The sequence below is a fragment of the Taudactylus pleione genome, unplaced genomic scaffold (genome assembly GCF_031769625.1).
Source record: "Taudactylus pleione unplaced genomic scaffold, aTauple2 ptg000006l, whole genome shotgun sequence".
Classification (NCBI taxonomy): domain Eukaryota; kingdom Metazoa; phylum Chordata; class Amphibia; order Anura; family Myobatrachidae; genus Taudactylus; species Taudactylus pleione.
Window position 1 is genome coordinate 665,248 of NW_028284409.1, and position 18,268 is coordinate 683,515.

The window sequence follows — 18,268 nt, forward strand, 5'->3', positions numbered from 1 at the left end:
CCGGCTGTGGCATTAGAGCCTAGTCGTTTTGGGTCCAGTGCTGGTTTTAAATATAGGGGGTAACCTACGCTTTTTTTTTTCCCCCTATATTGAAAACCAGGACTAGCTCTGCAGCCTGGTGCTGGTTTCTAAATTATAGTGGAACCCTACACATTTTGTTTCCCAGAATTTTAGAAACCAGGACTGGCTGGCAAGTCTGGGGCTGGTTAAGCTTTAGGAAAGCAACTAGAGTGGTCCCTAGGCCACCGCAAATGTTGATGTTGGAGCGTATGCAATCTCCATCGCTAATACACATACCACGGAGCCTGAATGTGGGCGATTCCCCACTCATACGACCCATCGCACAGAGGAGCACAATAGGAAGGCTGATATGAGCATTTGCATTTTCCCGCAAATACTATTGAAAGAACAACTGCATTGCCAACCATCTCTGAATCAGGCCCTGAGACAAGTTTTAACACTTATTGATTTATCTTTACACAACTATACTTTACACTTCACTTTCACCCTTTTTTCCATTATTCGTGTGATGCCCTGGGGATGGTCCTTGGCTGGATTCTTTGGGGTTCCCAGCGTCTCAGACGTGAACCCCATAATGTTAGGGACGCTGGTATAGAGGAGCCTTGACGTTTGGCCCAGCGCTTATTCATATATTTGCAAATGTATGTAAACCAATACCTCTGAATTTCTATTATCATGTAGGATTCAAGTATTTTTGTTTTTGCTGCAGTGTACTGGAGGGAAAATCCCTTTTTTTTTTCTGTAGCTCAGTGTAAACCCCACCCTTTACGAGCACCTGTGCAATGTCATTAAGTTGATGTGAGCGACCACCATACTTTTTGTTTGTAGTTCTGTGAGGCATGAAAGGAGCCAGCATTGGGAGGATGTGTTGGTCTGAATAGTGCCATTAGGAGGTTTCTGGGGTACCTTCTAGGTGAGTCTGTTCTCAGCTTATACATGTACTGTTATTATGCAGTACATTAATTTGTAATTATATGACCCAGAGTGGGTGCTACTATTAGGTAGCAACAATTATTTTGGGGTGAGCGTTTGGGTGTGGGGCCCCCAGGCTTGCTCTGGCTGGGCCTTTGTTCAGGGCATCACCACTTAATTCACATAGATATTTTTTTATCTCCTTTCTATTTGTTTGTCTATTATTTATGTCATTTTAACCCCTTACCATTAACACTTATTGATTTATCTTTACACAACTATACTTTACACTTCACTTTCACCCTTTTTTCCATTATTCGTGTGATGCCCTGGGGATGGTCCTTGGCTGGATTATTTTGGGGTTCCCTGCGTCTCAGACGTGAACCCCATAATGTTAGGGACGCTGGTATAGAGGAGCCTTGACGTTTGGCCCAGCGCTTATTCATATATTCGCAAATGTATGTAAACCAATACCTCTGAATTTCTATTATCATGTAGGATTCAAGTATTTTTGTTTTTGCTGCAGTGTGCTGGAGGGAAAATCCCTTTTTTTTTTTTTCTGTAGCTCAGTGTAAACCCCACCCTTTACGAGCACCTGTGCAATGTCATTAAGTTGATGTGAGCGACCACCATACTTTTTGTTACAAGTTTTAATGTGTCTATTATTGTGGGTTAGGCTAACAGTCTAATAAAAAAGCCTGCCAATTTACTAGTCGCATGCATGAATCTCCAGTTTCTAGTGAATTGACTGTATTCTGATGAATATTTGTTAAACCACAAAATACCTGTGATTAGGAAACAGGTGCTCTTTTATTTTGCTCTAATTTATGTATTTCAGTAGTATACTTGTGTTATTTGTCCCCAGGAAAAACGACTTTCCTAATAAGAAGACTGCTAGCTAGTCTGTGAAACATATTTTTCATTGGGTATTACTAACACATATTAGTGAGACAAGGGGTCTTATGCAGTAGCCTGTGAGACACAGACACAGGGTGATTCTGGTGAGCCTGCTCGTTTTTTTAAATCAGCAATAATTTAAAAGGCAAAGCCAACCATCTTGGAAGCTATTACATGGCACCGCAGGTATATCAGCAAGGCAGAGATTGTGATCACTTATCTCATCTCTCTTAGGGGCCTATTTATCAAACTACATTTTTTTATTAAATTCTCTGAAAACTAATGTTTTGGTTGGATTGACAATTTTTTTTTAGGTTCAGGGTTATATAACAAGGTTGTACTGTACCAGATATCAGAGTTATTTGTAGATTGCATTAGTCCATCGTAGCCTATGGTATATGTGTTTATAATGTTTTCGGGGACTCAGGGGTCTATTTACTAAGCCTTGGATGATGATAAAGTGAACAGGGATAATGTTCCACCCAATCAGCTCCTATCTGTCATTTTTCAAACACAGCCTGTGACATGGCAGTTAAGAGCTGATTGGCTGGTACCTTATCTCTGTTCACTTTATTTCTATCCAAGGCTTAGTAAATAGATCGCTATGGATCTGAATGATCCAACTCCTGTAATCACTGCAAGGGCATGCATGTCCCAGTGGCTGCTTATGTGCAGTACCTGAGCTGGTTTCAATCTAAGAACTACTTTTAAAGCCCATGTCGTGGAATGTAAGCAATGTTAAACTGCCCCAGACGTAAATTCCAAAACGCCGCAATGAGGAATGTTACTTTTTAATGCTTGTATGCAATAAGGGGATGATTCAGAAATGTACGCTAACCTTCTCTGATTGTAACTGCTCTGCACCGGCGCAGGACTCCTACTGCGCATGCACGCAGTCCAGCCGCAGAATGTCAGCGATTGACAGTTTGCTGCGGTTTCAAGGCAGTGAGGGGGTAGCGACGACCAGAGCCGTAACTACAGTTTTTGGTGCCCTGTGCCAGAAAGAACATTGAAAAATGAAGGGGGCGCCAAAGTGACATAATGCACCCAAAAAAGGGCCAGGGCTTCATGGGGAAGGGCCAGGGAAGAGATAGGAGAGGCCAGGAGATACTGGGGATGAAATAAGAGGAAGCTACAAGCAAGAATGATAATAAACAGAAATTTGACAGGCCCTAACAGCGCCCCCTGACCTGTGGTGCCCTGTGCAATGGCACCGGCCGCACTAACCTAGCTACGGCCCTGGCGACGGCCTCTGTTTCCCAAAATGGATGCATGTTGCCACCTTGGGGGGAGGGAAGAGGCCAGGATCTCCATTAGCTGACGGACATTTCCTGGCCTCTTTTGAGAAATTGTGATTGCCTGCTTGAGTGACCTCATGGTCACTCAGCAGGCAGAGAGTCACACAGATGATCGATGCTGCGTCCAAGAATGCAGCTGAGGTCAGTAATGCATGCAGGAGGCGTGACGTCCCCTGCTGTATTACCATAACAGTGCTACCACAGCTGCGATAACTGATCCGTCTGATACTGAATCACCCCCATAGTCCACTAAGTTTTGACAAATAAACTTAGCATAAATGCATGTGTGATACCCCGCATTCTGTGAGGTATAATTTTGACTGTGTTCCAACACAGCCCTTGTTAATAGCCACAAGAAGCCATGGGTGCAGAAAACTACAGCCCACACAAAGCAGCAAGACTTAAGTCCAGTGCACGCATACACCATACAGTAGTCATAGAATACAGAGAAGAAGGGCAGTGATAGATCTGGGAGCCTGTAAATGAGAGTGGTTGCTGTTGAGAGTGTAACTGAGACATAGCAGTGGAGTAAAGTTGTTTGAAAGACATAAAGATACTGTACAGGTAAAGAGCTATATAAATCCTCTCTGTGTGTTAAGCAGCAGGGAGCCATTTAATAGGGAGAATAATAGTTAAGCTACACTATAAGTGCCAAGAGAGAATTTTTTGCCTGGGAGGGAAAAGAGGGTACCCTTACATAGCTTTAGAGAACCTGCAGAAGCAGAGGAAAGATGCATGTGAGACATTGAGAGGAACCATATGCATGTGAGAGATCCAGAGAGCCAAACTACAGTACTGAGAGCCAAAGAGAGACTGGGGGGTATATTTATCAAAGTTCGATTATGAGTTTTAGGTCATTTCACATTCGATTTGCATTTGACTTACATTCGATTTTGCCTTTGAAGGTTTACTAAAGGCAAAATCAAATGTAAAATCGAACATAAAACTGAATCCCTGTCAAATCTCACTCAAAATTGTACATTGCCAGAACATCGATGGTTTCCCATAGAGGAATATAGAATCCCCAGATTTACTAAAATTCGAATTACAAATCAAAAACAAATCGAACTTTAAATCCCCAAGTGAATAGACTAATAATAGACAGGCGATTTGAGCGTATAAACAGCATTCTATTGGTTGGAAATTATTTGTGATACCTTTAAAAGTGGTCAGAAGCATGTGGTGCAGTGTGGCCAGAGGAATATTAGCTGTAAAAGGCTACGCTATACTGTCCACTTTCCTGCGGTATGCAAATGACCACCTGACTGAGAAAACCCAGGAGCATGAATTGGAGGAACATTAGCAGCTTTTTGAGGTACCCCACAACCTATGCAGGCGTAGGTTCTTTCATTGCCATTTAAACTTCAATGCATTGTCTGCTGGGGAGGTCATATAGATCTTCAGCCTCTCACGTTCCAACACAATGATGCTGTATGACCTTGTCAAGACTCACCTTGAGCCAGACACTGCACAGTCATGTGTCGTATCAGGCCAGCACAAGCTGCTGTGTGCTCTGAAATTGTTTGCCAGTGGTTCCTTTCAGCCAGTTTCAAGTAGAATGCTAGATATTTCTCAGCCTACCTTTAGCATGCACCTGAGTCAAGTGATTAGTGCACTAATCCCCCTCTGCAACAACTACATCTGCTTTCCCAACCAGGAGTCACAAAGGCATGAAGTTAGGGTAGAATTTTATAGTCTTTCAGGCTTCCCTAATGTTCTAGAAATTATAGATTGAACACACAGGACTACTGCAAACACATATATTAACCGATATCATACATATTCCATGAATGTGCAGGTGGTCTGTGATGCAAAACTTAAAATCATGAGTATTGTAACTGGCTATCCTACTTCATGTCACTATGCTTACATACTCAGCAGTTCATCCATGTCTGCAAAATGTAGGGGGTTTAAATGCCAAAGGGATGGTTGTTGGGAACAATACCTGTATGTGTAAATTAACCAGCTAATAGTACTTGTTAATATATTGTTCTATTTTTTTTTTACCCCAACAGGTGATTTAGGCTATTTCTGTTGCTCATGGCTTCTGACTCCATTGTCAGATCCGCAAACTCCTGCTGAGCAAAAGTATAGCGAGGAACATATAGCCACTAGGGCACAATTTTCATCATAACTAAACCTGACATTACGGCCAGATTTAGTTTTGTCAGCTTGTGGCTCATCGCACGACTCATATTGGTGGGCCACAGTCTCATTCAGAGTAGATACAGCAAATGCAGGATCTCTCTCCTCTACAGAAGACCTTATTGCCACAACTTCACTCTCCATCACCTCCCTCTACTTCCTTCCCCTACGCCTACCAGCTTCCATATCCAAAACTCTATAAGAAAAGCTGTAAAATTTCCAAACACCTCTCTTTGCACTATGCTCAATACTCAAAACTCCTTTCACTTTATTTTCTAGAGTGTGTGCAGGTATTTTTCTAATAATTTATTGATGATTATACTGCATGTGATATATTTGGACCAATAGGAAGGAATGCAGAAGTTTCATTTGATTTTGGATTTGAGTTTGTATCTCTGTAGAACATGCTTATTACAGCTAAACAAAAGGAAACCATCAAGTTGCTGTTGTGTGATCAAGTTCACGGGATTATTAAATATACAAATAGACTGATAATACACATTTATTGTGCAATAAGATACTAAAAGAAATTTGATACCCACTTATAAGGACATTTTAAATTACTAGTCTTCAAAAGAACACCACAGGCAAGTTTCATGTTGTTTGGGCACTTTGGTACACCCACCACAAAACTGCCCTTCCAGACAGGCAACTAATTTTATTTATTTATTGATTTATTTATTTATGATCTGTTACTTATATAGCATCAGCATATTCTGTTGCAGTTTACAATTGAAAGCAAACAGTAAAAGAACAAGACTGGGTAATAACAAGCAGACATAGATGTAAGAGGGCCCTGGTCGCAAGCTTACTTTTCATAGGGAAATAGGCATTGATACTCAAGGATAGGTGCTACCTATTGCATAATGGTCTAGCCAGATTGCAGGGGTTTTTGGTGGGTTGTATGATCCAGTCACACAGGAAGGTTGGCCATGGATCAGGAGGATGTGAAAGTGAAAAAAGACAAAATATGTAAAGTTATGTATGGACTGTATTGAGGTGATGTAATTGGGTGGTTCTGGAATCTGATAAGCTTGTCTGAAGAGGTGAGTTTTCAGGAAACGCTTGAAGGTTTGGAGACTAGAGGAAAGTCTTATTGTGTGAGGGAGGGCATTCCACAGAGTGGGTGCAGCGTGAAAAAGTCCTGTAACCATGATTGGGAGCAAGTAATGTGTGTGGATGAGAAACCCATATCTTGTGCAGAGCAAAGAAGTCTGGTTGGGAAATATTTTGAGAAAAGCATGAAGATGTATGTCAGTATAGTTTGGGTAATAACCTTATGTGTAAGTAAACGTAGAATACAGGTAACTAATGGAGGGACTGAAAGAGTGGAGCTGCAGATGATGAATCTTTAGAAAGGAAAATTAGCCTTGCAGCTACATTAAAAAAGGTTGGTAGTGGTTAAAGTCTGTTTTGAGGAAGACCATTAAGGAGACTATTGCAATAAACAATGCAGGAGATAATGAGTGCATGGATTAGAGTTTTTGCAGTGTCTTGTGTAAGATATTAGGTTTTTTTACTTGCATGTAACATGATTTGAAAACAGATTGAATGTGGGGAACAAAGGACAGTTCAGTATTAAGGATAACACATGGTATGGTTGATTGTTGAGTTATCAACAGTTATTGAGATAGAAACATAGAGTTTGATGGCAGAAAATAAACATTTGGCCAATCTAGTCTGCCCCGGCCCATATATTGGTGGGCCACAGTCTCATTCAGAGTATGAGGTTGGTAACTGCTATATATTAACTCAGTTTTGGAAAGATTAAGGGCCTGATTCAGAGCCACTCGTAAGCAGCAGCTCGTTCGCTCCGAGCGATGTTTGCCCAACTGCGCATGCGTACGGATCGTTATACGCATGCGCGAACCAGTCAGTGCGGCTGAAATTCATGTGCTCGCAAAATAGCGAATGCCTGCTAATTTGAGTGACAGGATGAGGCGTATGTGGGTGGTAACAGGGGAAGGTGCTTGAAAACGGGGAGTGGAGATCCGATCGCAGGCGTGCTTAAAGGTCAAAACGGGCATTTTATGGGCGTGCATATTTAAGACAGCAGCATCATTGACCACGTCACTGGGTTTTTTTTAAGCCAGAACTGCTCGCAAAATTGTGGTAGCAAAAACCAACCACAAGAATAGCGAGCAGCTCATACCCTGTTCGATGTACTCGATTAATCTAATAAATAGCGGACATGACGTAGGATACGAGCGGCCAGGGGGCGTAGTTTCCAAAAAAACGACCGCAAGTTTTGTTCGCTCGTTCAGACCTTGAGGCGTGAACAGACCGCAAACAGCGAACGGTTCATTTGAATAGCCACCCCTATTTTCAGGACCAGCGAGCGCTAATTGCGTCCGGCTCTGAATCAGGCCCTAAGTTTGAGATGGTGAGATGACATCCAAAATGAAATTGCATAGAGATATTCAGTAATGCAGACCAATACAAATCCTAACGAACTGATAAGTTTGCCGAGATATGAAATATAGATTGAGAAAAGCAGGGGACCTAAGAGTGACCTTTATGGTACTCCAACTGAATAGATGAAGTGAAGAGGAGGTGGATTTAGAGAAATGAACACTGAATGAGCGATTTATATAATTTTGAAATTACTTCTCTTTCCTTTTAGTGCGAGTCCATCACCATGCTTCCCCTTTTTTCCTCCCTCCCCCCTCCATCTCTCCTGATTTCCCCTGCCACAATTTTTCTGCACCCTACCCTCGGTCACTATCTATCATCAACACCTATATTCTCCTATGCTCTTTGTCCACCACATACAGTATGTGCTCAACACCGGAGAAGCTGTGTACTGCTCCATCCGAGAGGCGTGACATGAAATTGACTTATGACCAAGTGTAAATGAGCACCAAAGCAGTTACAAAGTTTGCTACATTTTTCAATAGATTTTTTTTATGGTCTTTAGTCTATATAGCTTGAAAAGCCATGTTGTATTTAATTTGTATTTGATTTCCCACCTGAGATTTATGGCAATGTTCACATTTCTTTCAATACAATAAAAAAAAATATGTTGCAATACACTTTGATCTAAACATTTCTCATAATATATTGAAGAACAAGAGGATCTTATAATCAGTGATGGATATGTGATAAAAGAGATGTAAAGTGCATGGACAGGAGAAATATCCAGAGAATGAGATACCTGACAGCAAACATATTTTAGCACAATACTAAAGTGCAGCTCATGTAAGAGCTAAGTAGAAGTAATATCACTGAAACTGTACAGTCTGACAAAAGGTTGAAATGAGTAATGGAGGCAACATAAAAAAATCTGAAAATTAATTATTAGATGAGAAAATAAAAACATGAATGAAATAAAACATCTGTGAAGTTGCAAAGCAAAAAAATTTAAATATCAAATTAATGGTTTTTCAAGCTGAAATACATACAATATATGAGGGATGATTGAAAAGTAATGAGACTGCCTCTTTTTTTCTGTCCCATAGATGTGGCAAGCTATGATGGTTATTGTGAAGCTCATATTGATGTGTCTGAACCTGCGTTTAGACTGCCATAGTCTTCTTTGTTTGGTCACAGCGATAGGAAGATCTTCATACGTTTCATCATGGCGGATGAGGAAGATGTGTCTGTGAGATTACGTCAGAGATGTGTGATTGAATTTTGTGTTAAACTTGGAAAAAACGGAAATGAAACTCATGAAATGTTACGGCAAGCATACGGTGTAGAAACAATTAGCTGTGCTGCAGTATTTTGGTGGTGGAAGCACTTCTAAGAGGGTAATATGCGAGTGACTGATGATGCGCGTTCTGGGAGATCATCCACCATGGTCACGGTTGTCAACATTGCCAAAGCTGCGGAGATGTTGCAATATGACAGAAGGTTACTTTACGTGAACTTTCAGCTTCACTTGGCATCTCATTCTAACGGGTTCAGCATATTGTGACAAATGAACTGAAAATGAATCGCGTGTGTGCCAGGTGGGTACACAGGAATCTCAAGGAAAAGCAGATGCGATGACGAGTTGTATCGTGCAAGAACACCGTTCGAATGTTGGAGAGGATACCCAATTTCCTGACATCGATAGGGACGTGTGACAAATGTTTGGATTCCAAATCATAATGATGAATCCACAAACAATTCAGTGTATGGAAACTTGTGAATTTGTCTCTGCCCAAAAAATTTGGTGTGTTTCCTTCTGATGTTATTTGAAGCGCACGGTATGATCCTACAGCACTGGGTTCCCTGTGGACAGACAATTAATGGTAACTACTATGCAAACGTCCTGAAAACCCATTTGCATGGAGCCATGAGGAAGAAAAGACCACATTTGCTGAAGAAACAGGGTTTTTGCTCCAAGACAATGCCCGACCACATGTTGCTGCTGTTGCATTGGCATCACTGACTGAAATTAATGGGACAGCACTGGAACACCCTCCATATAGCACGGACTTAGTGCCCTGTGATTTCTGGGCATTCCCAACCCTGAAAAAACAACTGCAGGGAAAGAAGTTCTCAACTGATAATGAAGTGAAAATGCCACAGCTGCAACACTAAAAATTAACAAAACAGTTTACTGCACGTCTTTAAATCATTGTTGAAATGCTGCAAATGTGAGGAACGCTGCTTTGAGAAAGAAAAATGATCACATCCTGTGGAGTCATCTGATTCTGGATAGAAAGATCAGTCTCATTACTTTTCAATCAGCCTCGTATTTTTAAAAGACTTTTATACAGCTCTACTTAAGCATTCTGAAAAAAATTATACTACTTAACAAGAATAAGACTATTTACTACCCACAAAAAAACAAACACAGTGAAAATGCACATCTTAGGAGTCACATGATTTTACCTATTTTATTGGGTGTTTGGGCATGTGTCCCTAGTGAGAGGGGGAGGGTGGTGCGGCCGGTGCCGAGGCACAGAGCGCGGTGTGCCCTAGGGCAGAGCCAGTCACCCACCGCCATTTCTATTTGCTGGTCCACAGCTGTGCACCTGGCTCCAGTCCTTCACTGCAGACCTGCTGGCTACCTGTCTCAGCTGTCACTAACAGCTCCACCTCCCCTGGCTTCCACACTCAGTACACTTTCTTTCATGTCATGACGTCTCTACTCTCCAATCTCCTCACTCCCACAGTGGAAAGATGAGTGAGGAGTCATTTTTCTGGGTGCGCAGGCAGCATCCAGTATGGTGACAGACAGTGTGACACTGGTAGTCCATACACAAGGTGGCAGGCAGATTCCTCCATCAGCCCTCTCCAGACATAGGGCCTGATTCAGCAAGCAATGCAAAAAAGAGAATGCACACACCAGTCTGCTGTGAGAATAGCTAATCAATGCATACACACAGAGACAGCAGCACAAGATGTAGACGCCCAGCCCTGTATTAAGCCGTCTATCTCCCTTTACTGAAAGCCTGATGAGTACATAAGATAGCGTAAACATCGGTAACATCGAGAACCATCGACCACATTTGCATAATAGTGGTTGACCAGATCTCGCGCAGGATATTGGCAACTTCCTGTGGGCACGGAGTCTCATCACTGCCTCCATTGCCACACTGGCTTAATTATGGATGCCCCTAAAACAGCGTCCCAACGCACAGGCATGCCTATGTTTGCCCGACCACCCCCCCTATCATCACCCACAAATGTCACTTCCTGTTAATCAATATCGGAAGGGGTCTGCGTATACGCTGCATGTATTCTGCATATGCTTACCTGATCGCACTGGCTAGTTCGTGCATGCGCAGTGCGCTGCATACACATGCGCAGTACAAAAACATCGGCCAAGTGCGTGCGTTCTCTCCTTTGCATTGCTGAATCAGGCCCACAGTCATCAGTCTTTGTGCCTGGTCAGAGTATCATTGACCAGGTGAGTGCTGACTACATATGGGAGAGAGCTCTAGCGAAAAAGAGGGTGAAGGGGATAGGGAAGGGGCATAATGTGTATGGAGCATTACTACTGTGGTCATAATGTGTAAGGTTTATTACTACTGTGTGCCCATAATGTGAATAAGGGGCACTACTGTGTGGCTTAATGTGAATGGAGGGTACTATAGTTTGATCACGCCTCTTCCCCATGAGACCACGGCCCTTTTTCGGTGCGCACTCTCCCTGCTTACAATATGTGAGAAGGGTGCCAATTCTGTTTCTGGCACAGAGCACCAAAATGTTTAGTTACGGCTCTGCCACCTAGTTACAGTATTCACTGCTGCAGCCAAATAATAGTTAAAAAGTAAGTTTGGTTTTGATTGTATTTACCAGGTAGTTTTTGGATAGCATTAGATTAGCAAATACCTAGTTTAAGAAACATGGCATCATGTGTTTGAACATATAAAATACATAAGAAACAAACATCATGTTGAGACTATTAATATTTTCTCATTCATTATTCAGAAAGCAAAACAGAGGTTTAACTTAAGTGTAAGGTTTGTTTATACATTTTGGATATCAATCTACAATACTAATTATGCAGATAATGGAATATAAGCAATCTATTAAGCACTGCATAATATGTGTGTGTGTGTGTGTGTCTATACTGAAAGTTCTGTGCATACCACCCATTCTTAATGATATATATATATATATATATATATACAGAGAGAAAGAGAGAGCTTGCTGTCAGACTCAGACTTAACCCATTCAAAAGCCATGCTGTGTGGCTGTGATGTTCTCTGTATTCTACAGCAGTCACTGGTGTTCCCTGTATTGTATTGCACTCATTGCAATGCTCTGTGAATTGTGTGGCAATAACTTTAATGCTCTGTGTGTTGTATGGTGATAACTGCAATGCTCTTTGTATTATATGATGGTTACTTCAATGCTTGGTGTATTGTATTGTGTATTGAATGGTATGGCTGTCACTGATGTTCTTTGCATTATATGGCGGTCACTGTGATGCCCTCTGTCATATGATACTGAGAACACAACAGTGTCAACCATATAAAACAGTCACTGATACTTGTCTGCATTTTCTCGCAATCACTGTAAAGTTCTTTGCATTTTATGATGGCCGTCACTATGAATTGTATATGTATTGTATGGCAGTAGCTGCAATGCTCTGTGACTGGTGAGGTAGTGTATTACAGCCATTGAGTATTGAGACATTGGAGCTTGCATGCTCTATTTAAGAGTGAAGACACCTCATAACTACAGAGTAAATGTAGAAGATGTTGCCATCTTAATGTAGTGAGACTAAAAATCGGTTTTGCCCTAACCCTACATACATTTAAGTCTTTACAATGTAGGCGACTGTATCTTAGCAAGTCGAGTGAGGGTAACTACTATCTGCTTGGCACCACTCCACCCTTGTAGAGTCTTTGCACCAGGTGACAGAAAACTTAGCTTCAACCCTGGAGTAGCCACACACCTTCACCAATGGTAGCACAGAGCTCCTCTTTCAAAAATTATTCCCTTGTGCTTTCAGAATGGGAACATATCAATTTGTGAATGTAGATTGTGTGAATGTGAACTGTCTCCAGAGTTTGGGAAAATATGGTCACTGTCATAATACTCATTAATTCCTTGTAACTTTTTAAAATAATACTTTTAAAATGTCATTACATCTAACACATACAGTATGTGGTTACATTCAGTGATACATCAGGTCCTAAATGTAAGGGTTGCACTAGACTTCTCCAGAACCATATTTTGGTCATCGCTGGTTACATACTGTATGATCATTATACTCTTGTACAGGCTGATGTCAGAAAACATTCCAGCAACTAGGACATAGTTGACATTTTATTATGTGTGATTAGGAAACAATTCAGAATGCATTTTGTTAAGTTCAACACAGTTCTGCTACATTGCTTTGTCAAACAGCTTAATATTAGAGGGACCGCTGCCAGAATTATAAATGCCATAACAATTAGCTAATCCATTTGATAAATAGCCTAGTCATGGGTGAAATTGAGGGGATCTTTTCTGTGACTAATTTAACCGTACGGTGTAATGTAATAAAATAAGGAATTATCAGATGGCTTTTTTCATTGGTAATTAATGTCAACATCTGTAATCAGGGGAATTACTAAAATGATTGTGTTTCTGCTAACCAAGCACTGGTGTTCAGTATCATTCACATTAATTATTTGTTTTCAAGCTTTACTGCAATAGAATCAAATACATTCTAATTACTTGGGTAATGGGAAAAAGGGCAGCTTTTCTGAAGGATGAATGTCTAATTACTGGTGAGGATCAACAAAACTTATCATCATTAAGCAATGCACTGCAAACAAACAATGGCTTTCTGTACAAGTAAAGCGAAGCAATTAAACTGTAGACTTGGTCAGCAAAGCATCAGGACAACAATTGGAGATGCTGCATTCGAAAATGAGCAAAATGAACACTAGCATCATCTGATTGCAAAATAAAATAGTGCACATTTCCTCTTACCCACCAGTTCTTCCTCTGCTGAATCACTGTATGTAGAAATTGTGGTAAAGGACATTTTAGAAACCACAATTAAAATTGCAATACACTTATTTTGAAAATATACTAATAAACAGCATTATAAACACACATGAAGGATTGTAAACTGGCAACAAACTGTATTCAGTATTTATTCAAAGTGTAGCTGATGTCGTTTGATGGACCATATAGATGTTTTGAAAGGTAATTTGGGCTGAAATTTATTGCAGCTACTTAATAACTGGAGGGTATTTACCATTACCAGACAGACTGTAGCCAATATTTGCACTGCACTTGTAGCATCAGAAATATTTTCTTTTAACTTCTTGCTGTAACCATGCGTATTTTAAGTATGTCTTCTTTGGGTGGGAAAAAAAATCATAAGGTCAATGATGGTCAGCGAAAAGGCTTAGAAATTATATGGATCGAAAACCAAGCTCTATCACCCTAACTGACAGTCATATATTTTGCAATATTGTGGAACCAATGCACAATTACTTATCTAGTAACCATTAAATTTTTTCCAACTGTTTTAGTGCTTTATCTTTGTATGTATGGTAGGTAAAATTTGTATGTATGGTAGGAACCAAATAGGTGTAGAGTGAAGGGATCTAGGGTCAGTATAATAAAACCACCAGATATTTGGGGGCCTGTGTTTTCAGTGGCCTCCAGGACAGAGCAGACATTGAATAGTATGCTTTGTGCTTTCTGTAGTTTTCATGAGAATGTTCTCTAGATTGTATGTTAATGTAAACCTCTTTATAAGGCTAGGGCCTGATTCAGAGATGGACTGTACGGCATAGTCGCTGCATCTTTGTAAGCAGCAGCTGTGCCAAAATATGCAAAAGCAGCAGGAGGTGTCTGTAGTAGAAAGAGGCCCACTGCATCCTTATGTGATCCACTGCTGCATCCAAAGATACAGCATTGGATCATCTGTCATCTGAGTAACCCTCACGTTATTCAGGATGGCCGGTGTTTTCCTGTTGGCAGGGTCAGTGAAGCTGCGTTGGAAGACACAGACCCTGGTCTGAGCATGCCTACAAAACGGAGCTGACATGCCCCCTTTTTGTAAAGTACTTCCCGTCGCTGCCCCCTCCCCGCCCCTAAATGGCTGCAGACTGTCACTCACCTGACATCTGCAGCTGCACTGAGTCTGATGACGCAGGACCTGATCTGCATAGTGCAGTATGGCTCCTGCGCATGTGCAGTTCAACAAACATCGGAGATGTACATAAACCATCAGGTTTGTGTAAATGTCTGAATTAGGCCCCTAGTCACCACACCTGCCAATATAACAGGGATGGCAAGATATTAGTGTTAGCTGTAAGACTTTCAATCCCACTGTCATAGCTATGGATTAACTTTCCCAATGATCTTGTACAATCTTGAGAGGAGCAAGAGGACACCAGGTCTAGCCACAAGGGATAAAGAAAGCCAGATACCAACAGAGAGGAAACGATTATCCAGTATAATATTGTTATTGATGCTTTTTATATCACAAAATGTATCTTGGTCTAGAATGTACAATGTAGAATATATTGCCCTCTGATTAATTACCACGTGGCAAGGATTTCAAGAGGAGGGGGGATTTGATGTAGTTTATACTAAGAATAAGGCAGTGTAAAGGGTTAGTGATTTCATTGTATTAATTATTAATTAGTATTAAGGGTTTTTAATGAGGCTGAGGGATGAAATTGGTAGTTTAACATACATAAATGTAATTATTTTATGATATTTGGGCAAACTATGGGGTCTATATATCATTAACTATTTGTAGCATATTCCTCCAAAACACCCGTTTTGGAGGGATACCTATACATATATTAAGTATCACCCCAATGTACCAAGGAGCAACTGCAGCAGAAATTGCCGGTATCTGCCGCAGCCCCTATAGTTTTCTATAGGAATTACTAACCTGTAAGGGTTACTAAACTCCAAAATGCTAAGCATTCCAGAGTTGTGCCCCCTCAGATAATGCCACCTGAAGATGGTGTTAGCCCGTTGTAGCCTATAGGCAAAACTGTGCATGAGCAGAAGTCCTGGAGGACTTAAAGTTCATTACTTGCTTTCAAAATCTTGAAATTAAAATGTAATTATCTTCAATGTAGTTGTGCACATTTACTATATTAGTTTATTTTGCTATAAATACATTATTTTACTGTAGCCTCTGCATAACATGTGCATAATCCTGACTAGACAGTTCAGCTCAGTACTGAATTGAGCAGCTCTCATACAGTATTTGACATCTTTTCCTCAATGCCCAAACACAGACAGCACTATGAATGGCATAATTCAGAAGGTGATTTAGAGTTGTAAATTGGATTACGAATTGCTAGTAAAATATGCCCATTTGTCCCTAGAATTGCATTACACTGAGATTGGATCTGATCTCTACCTTTGTATGTAATGAACATGCAAGGTAATACTTGGCATAGTAGTGCTAGTTATGCATACAAAACATCAGATGTACATGTATCCTAATTATGTGTCCAGCTCAGATGATCGCAGGTTACATTCCCTTACCATGCTGCACTTACCTGAGCATCCTCAAGGGGCAGATGGTAGATACACGTAGTTTAATATACTAGCACAAGTTCTGCACAAATACAATGTGACAAATTTTACGTCACATGCAGAATTACAATGTGCAGCTGAATTTGTGCCCAACATTGAATTTAATGAAATACATAAATAGTCTATTTACTTACTTCAATACTTCAGTACAGGGTGGTAGCTCTTGTGGTAGACAAGAGCTTCACATGATGTCTGGTAGGATTGCCATGCAAATGCTTTCCTGGATATCCAATGACCTTCAGAGGCTCTTATATATAGGGGATTCTTTAGAACAAACAGTCTTCCTAGTGTCCTGAGTAAGCCTGGTGCTCCCATTTGTACAATGTAGTGAGAAGCATCAATGCCCTAAGGTCTCTGTGTCTGTATGTGAATAAACCAAACTTTTATCATTGCTCTGTGTGCTTTTCTTACAGCACATTATTGCTCAAGAATGGTTAGCTGCTTCCTAGAAACTTTTGCAATCATAATACCGTAAATGGTGAGCATTTATCCCCTCTGAAAGACCACTATATTTATAGAAAGAATGCAATAGTGAAAGAGTGGGAAATGAAATTGCATTCTGGAAGGTGACAAAGAATATGAGTAAATAAAAAATCTAATGTCATTGTTACGACTTCAGTTTTACTGGATATGTTTTGGTCTAAAATAGTAATGTTTTTGCAGTTTTGACAGCCGTAATCATAAACTAAAAATATATTTTTTCTTAACATTATTTTGTGTGTTTTATTTTATAATTTTGCTGTAAACTTGTTGAGCGGTCATGGGTTTCTTATTTATGCCCGTTTCAGATTTAGGAAAGAGCAAGTAACTGTGCATCTTGGTAACACCATGTTGCGCTGCAGGTGGGGGTAGATGTAAAATGTGCAGAGATTTAGATTTGGGAGGTGTGTGTCTGACATATAAATTGCAGTGTAAAATTAAACCTGTCCAGCATTTGTGACATACATGTAAAAACAGCCAGTATTACCCCACATGCAACAAAAATGTATGTATTTGCACCCCTTGTATTGCAACATGGTTTCTCATTACGCATGGGCAGCAATTGTTTTGCAACTACATTCATATAATGGAACCATTCACAAAGTGAGTTACAGGTAGTCAGCATTTGGAGTAGGTAACTGGGGTGTGTGAGCTGTGCGGCTGTACAGAGCGCAGCGCTCTGTCGGCAGCACCACCGATCACCCATGGCTCCCCGCATCTGGCTATCATGGTGCTTAGGCACCCTGCAGCCAGTATCTCTGCAGCAGTACCGCTTGGAGCGTCCTTAGGGTGCTTTAGACATTCACACCACTGCCCTTACAGCCCCCCGAAGCATCCTGAGGATGCTCCAGGCAATTCTGTAATCACCAGCGATTGTGGCGCATGATGTCACATGGAGGAGGCGTGGTCTGCATTGGGCGCGCTAGTTACGCAGCTGGAGGTAACGGGGTGTTTAGAAAAACAGAGCCGTTTAAACGCCATTGCACAGGCATGCATAAAATAGTCATTGCAATCTACTGTGCAGCACTCTGCATGTCAGGAGAGCTGCAGTGTTTGCTGCTGGTCAGACTTGCCGCATATGCACAATGGCTGCATGATGTGCATAGATGTAACCGATGTTTACGTTGCTGCACATCGTCATATGGATATGAGAAGGCAGCAGTGAGCGTCCCTATTCTCGGCTATGCTTTGGAAGGCATTAGCATATTTTAGCAACTGCGATCCATGAGAGAATACAGTTGCGATTGCATTACTGTCCATCTCTGAATCATGCTCCCAGCTTAATTACTGTAGCTGCACCTAGCTGGTCTTGTGTGCTAAAATCAGTATTTGTAGATAAAGAAATATCTCCTAAACATAATGTGTCCTTATCATCTGCTTCTGTTTTAAAATCTCAAGTGATCTTTGTGCCTGATCCAGAGACGTGCGCTAATGCCATTGCAGCTGCGATCCCATATGCAGCTGCTGTACAAAAATATGCAAATGTCGCAGACGCCAAAAATTGTATTGTGACGCAGACGCAGGCTGTGATACATCCCAAAAATTGTTGAAACATGCCTGCA

At 41.0% G+C, this 18,268-nt stretch overlaps 1 pseudogene across 1 annotated transcript in view; it reads right to left on the bottom strand.

Annotated features, from left to right (window-relative positions):
- LOC148543019 (enoyl-[acyl-carrier-protein] reductase, mitochondrial-like) overlaps nucleotides 1-16,541 on the bottom strand; it is an 83,786-nt pseudogene extending 67,245 nt beyond the window's left edge. Inside the window, exon 1 of the transcript XR_015871270.1 lies at nucleotides 16,361-16,541. The product of XR_015871270.1 is annotated as an enoyl-[acyl-carrier-protein] reductase, mitochondrial-like (transcript). The remainder of the gene's footprint in view (nucleotides 1-16,360) is intronic.
- Between the last annotated feature and the right edge of the window lie 1,727 nt (nucleotides 16,542-18,268).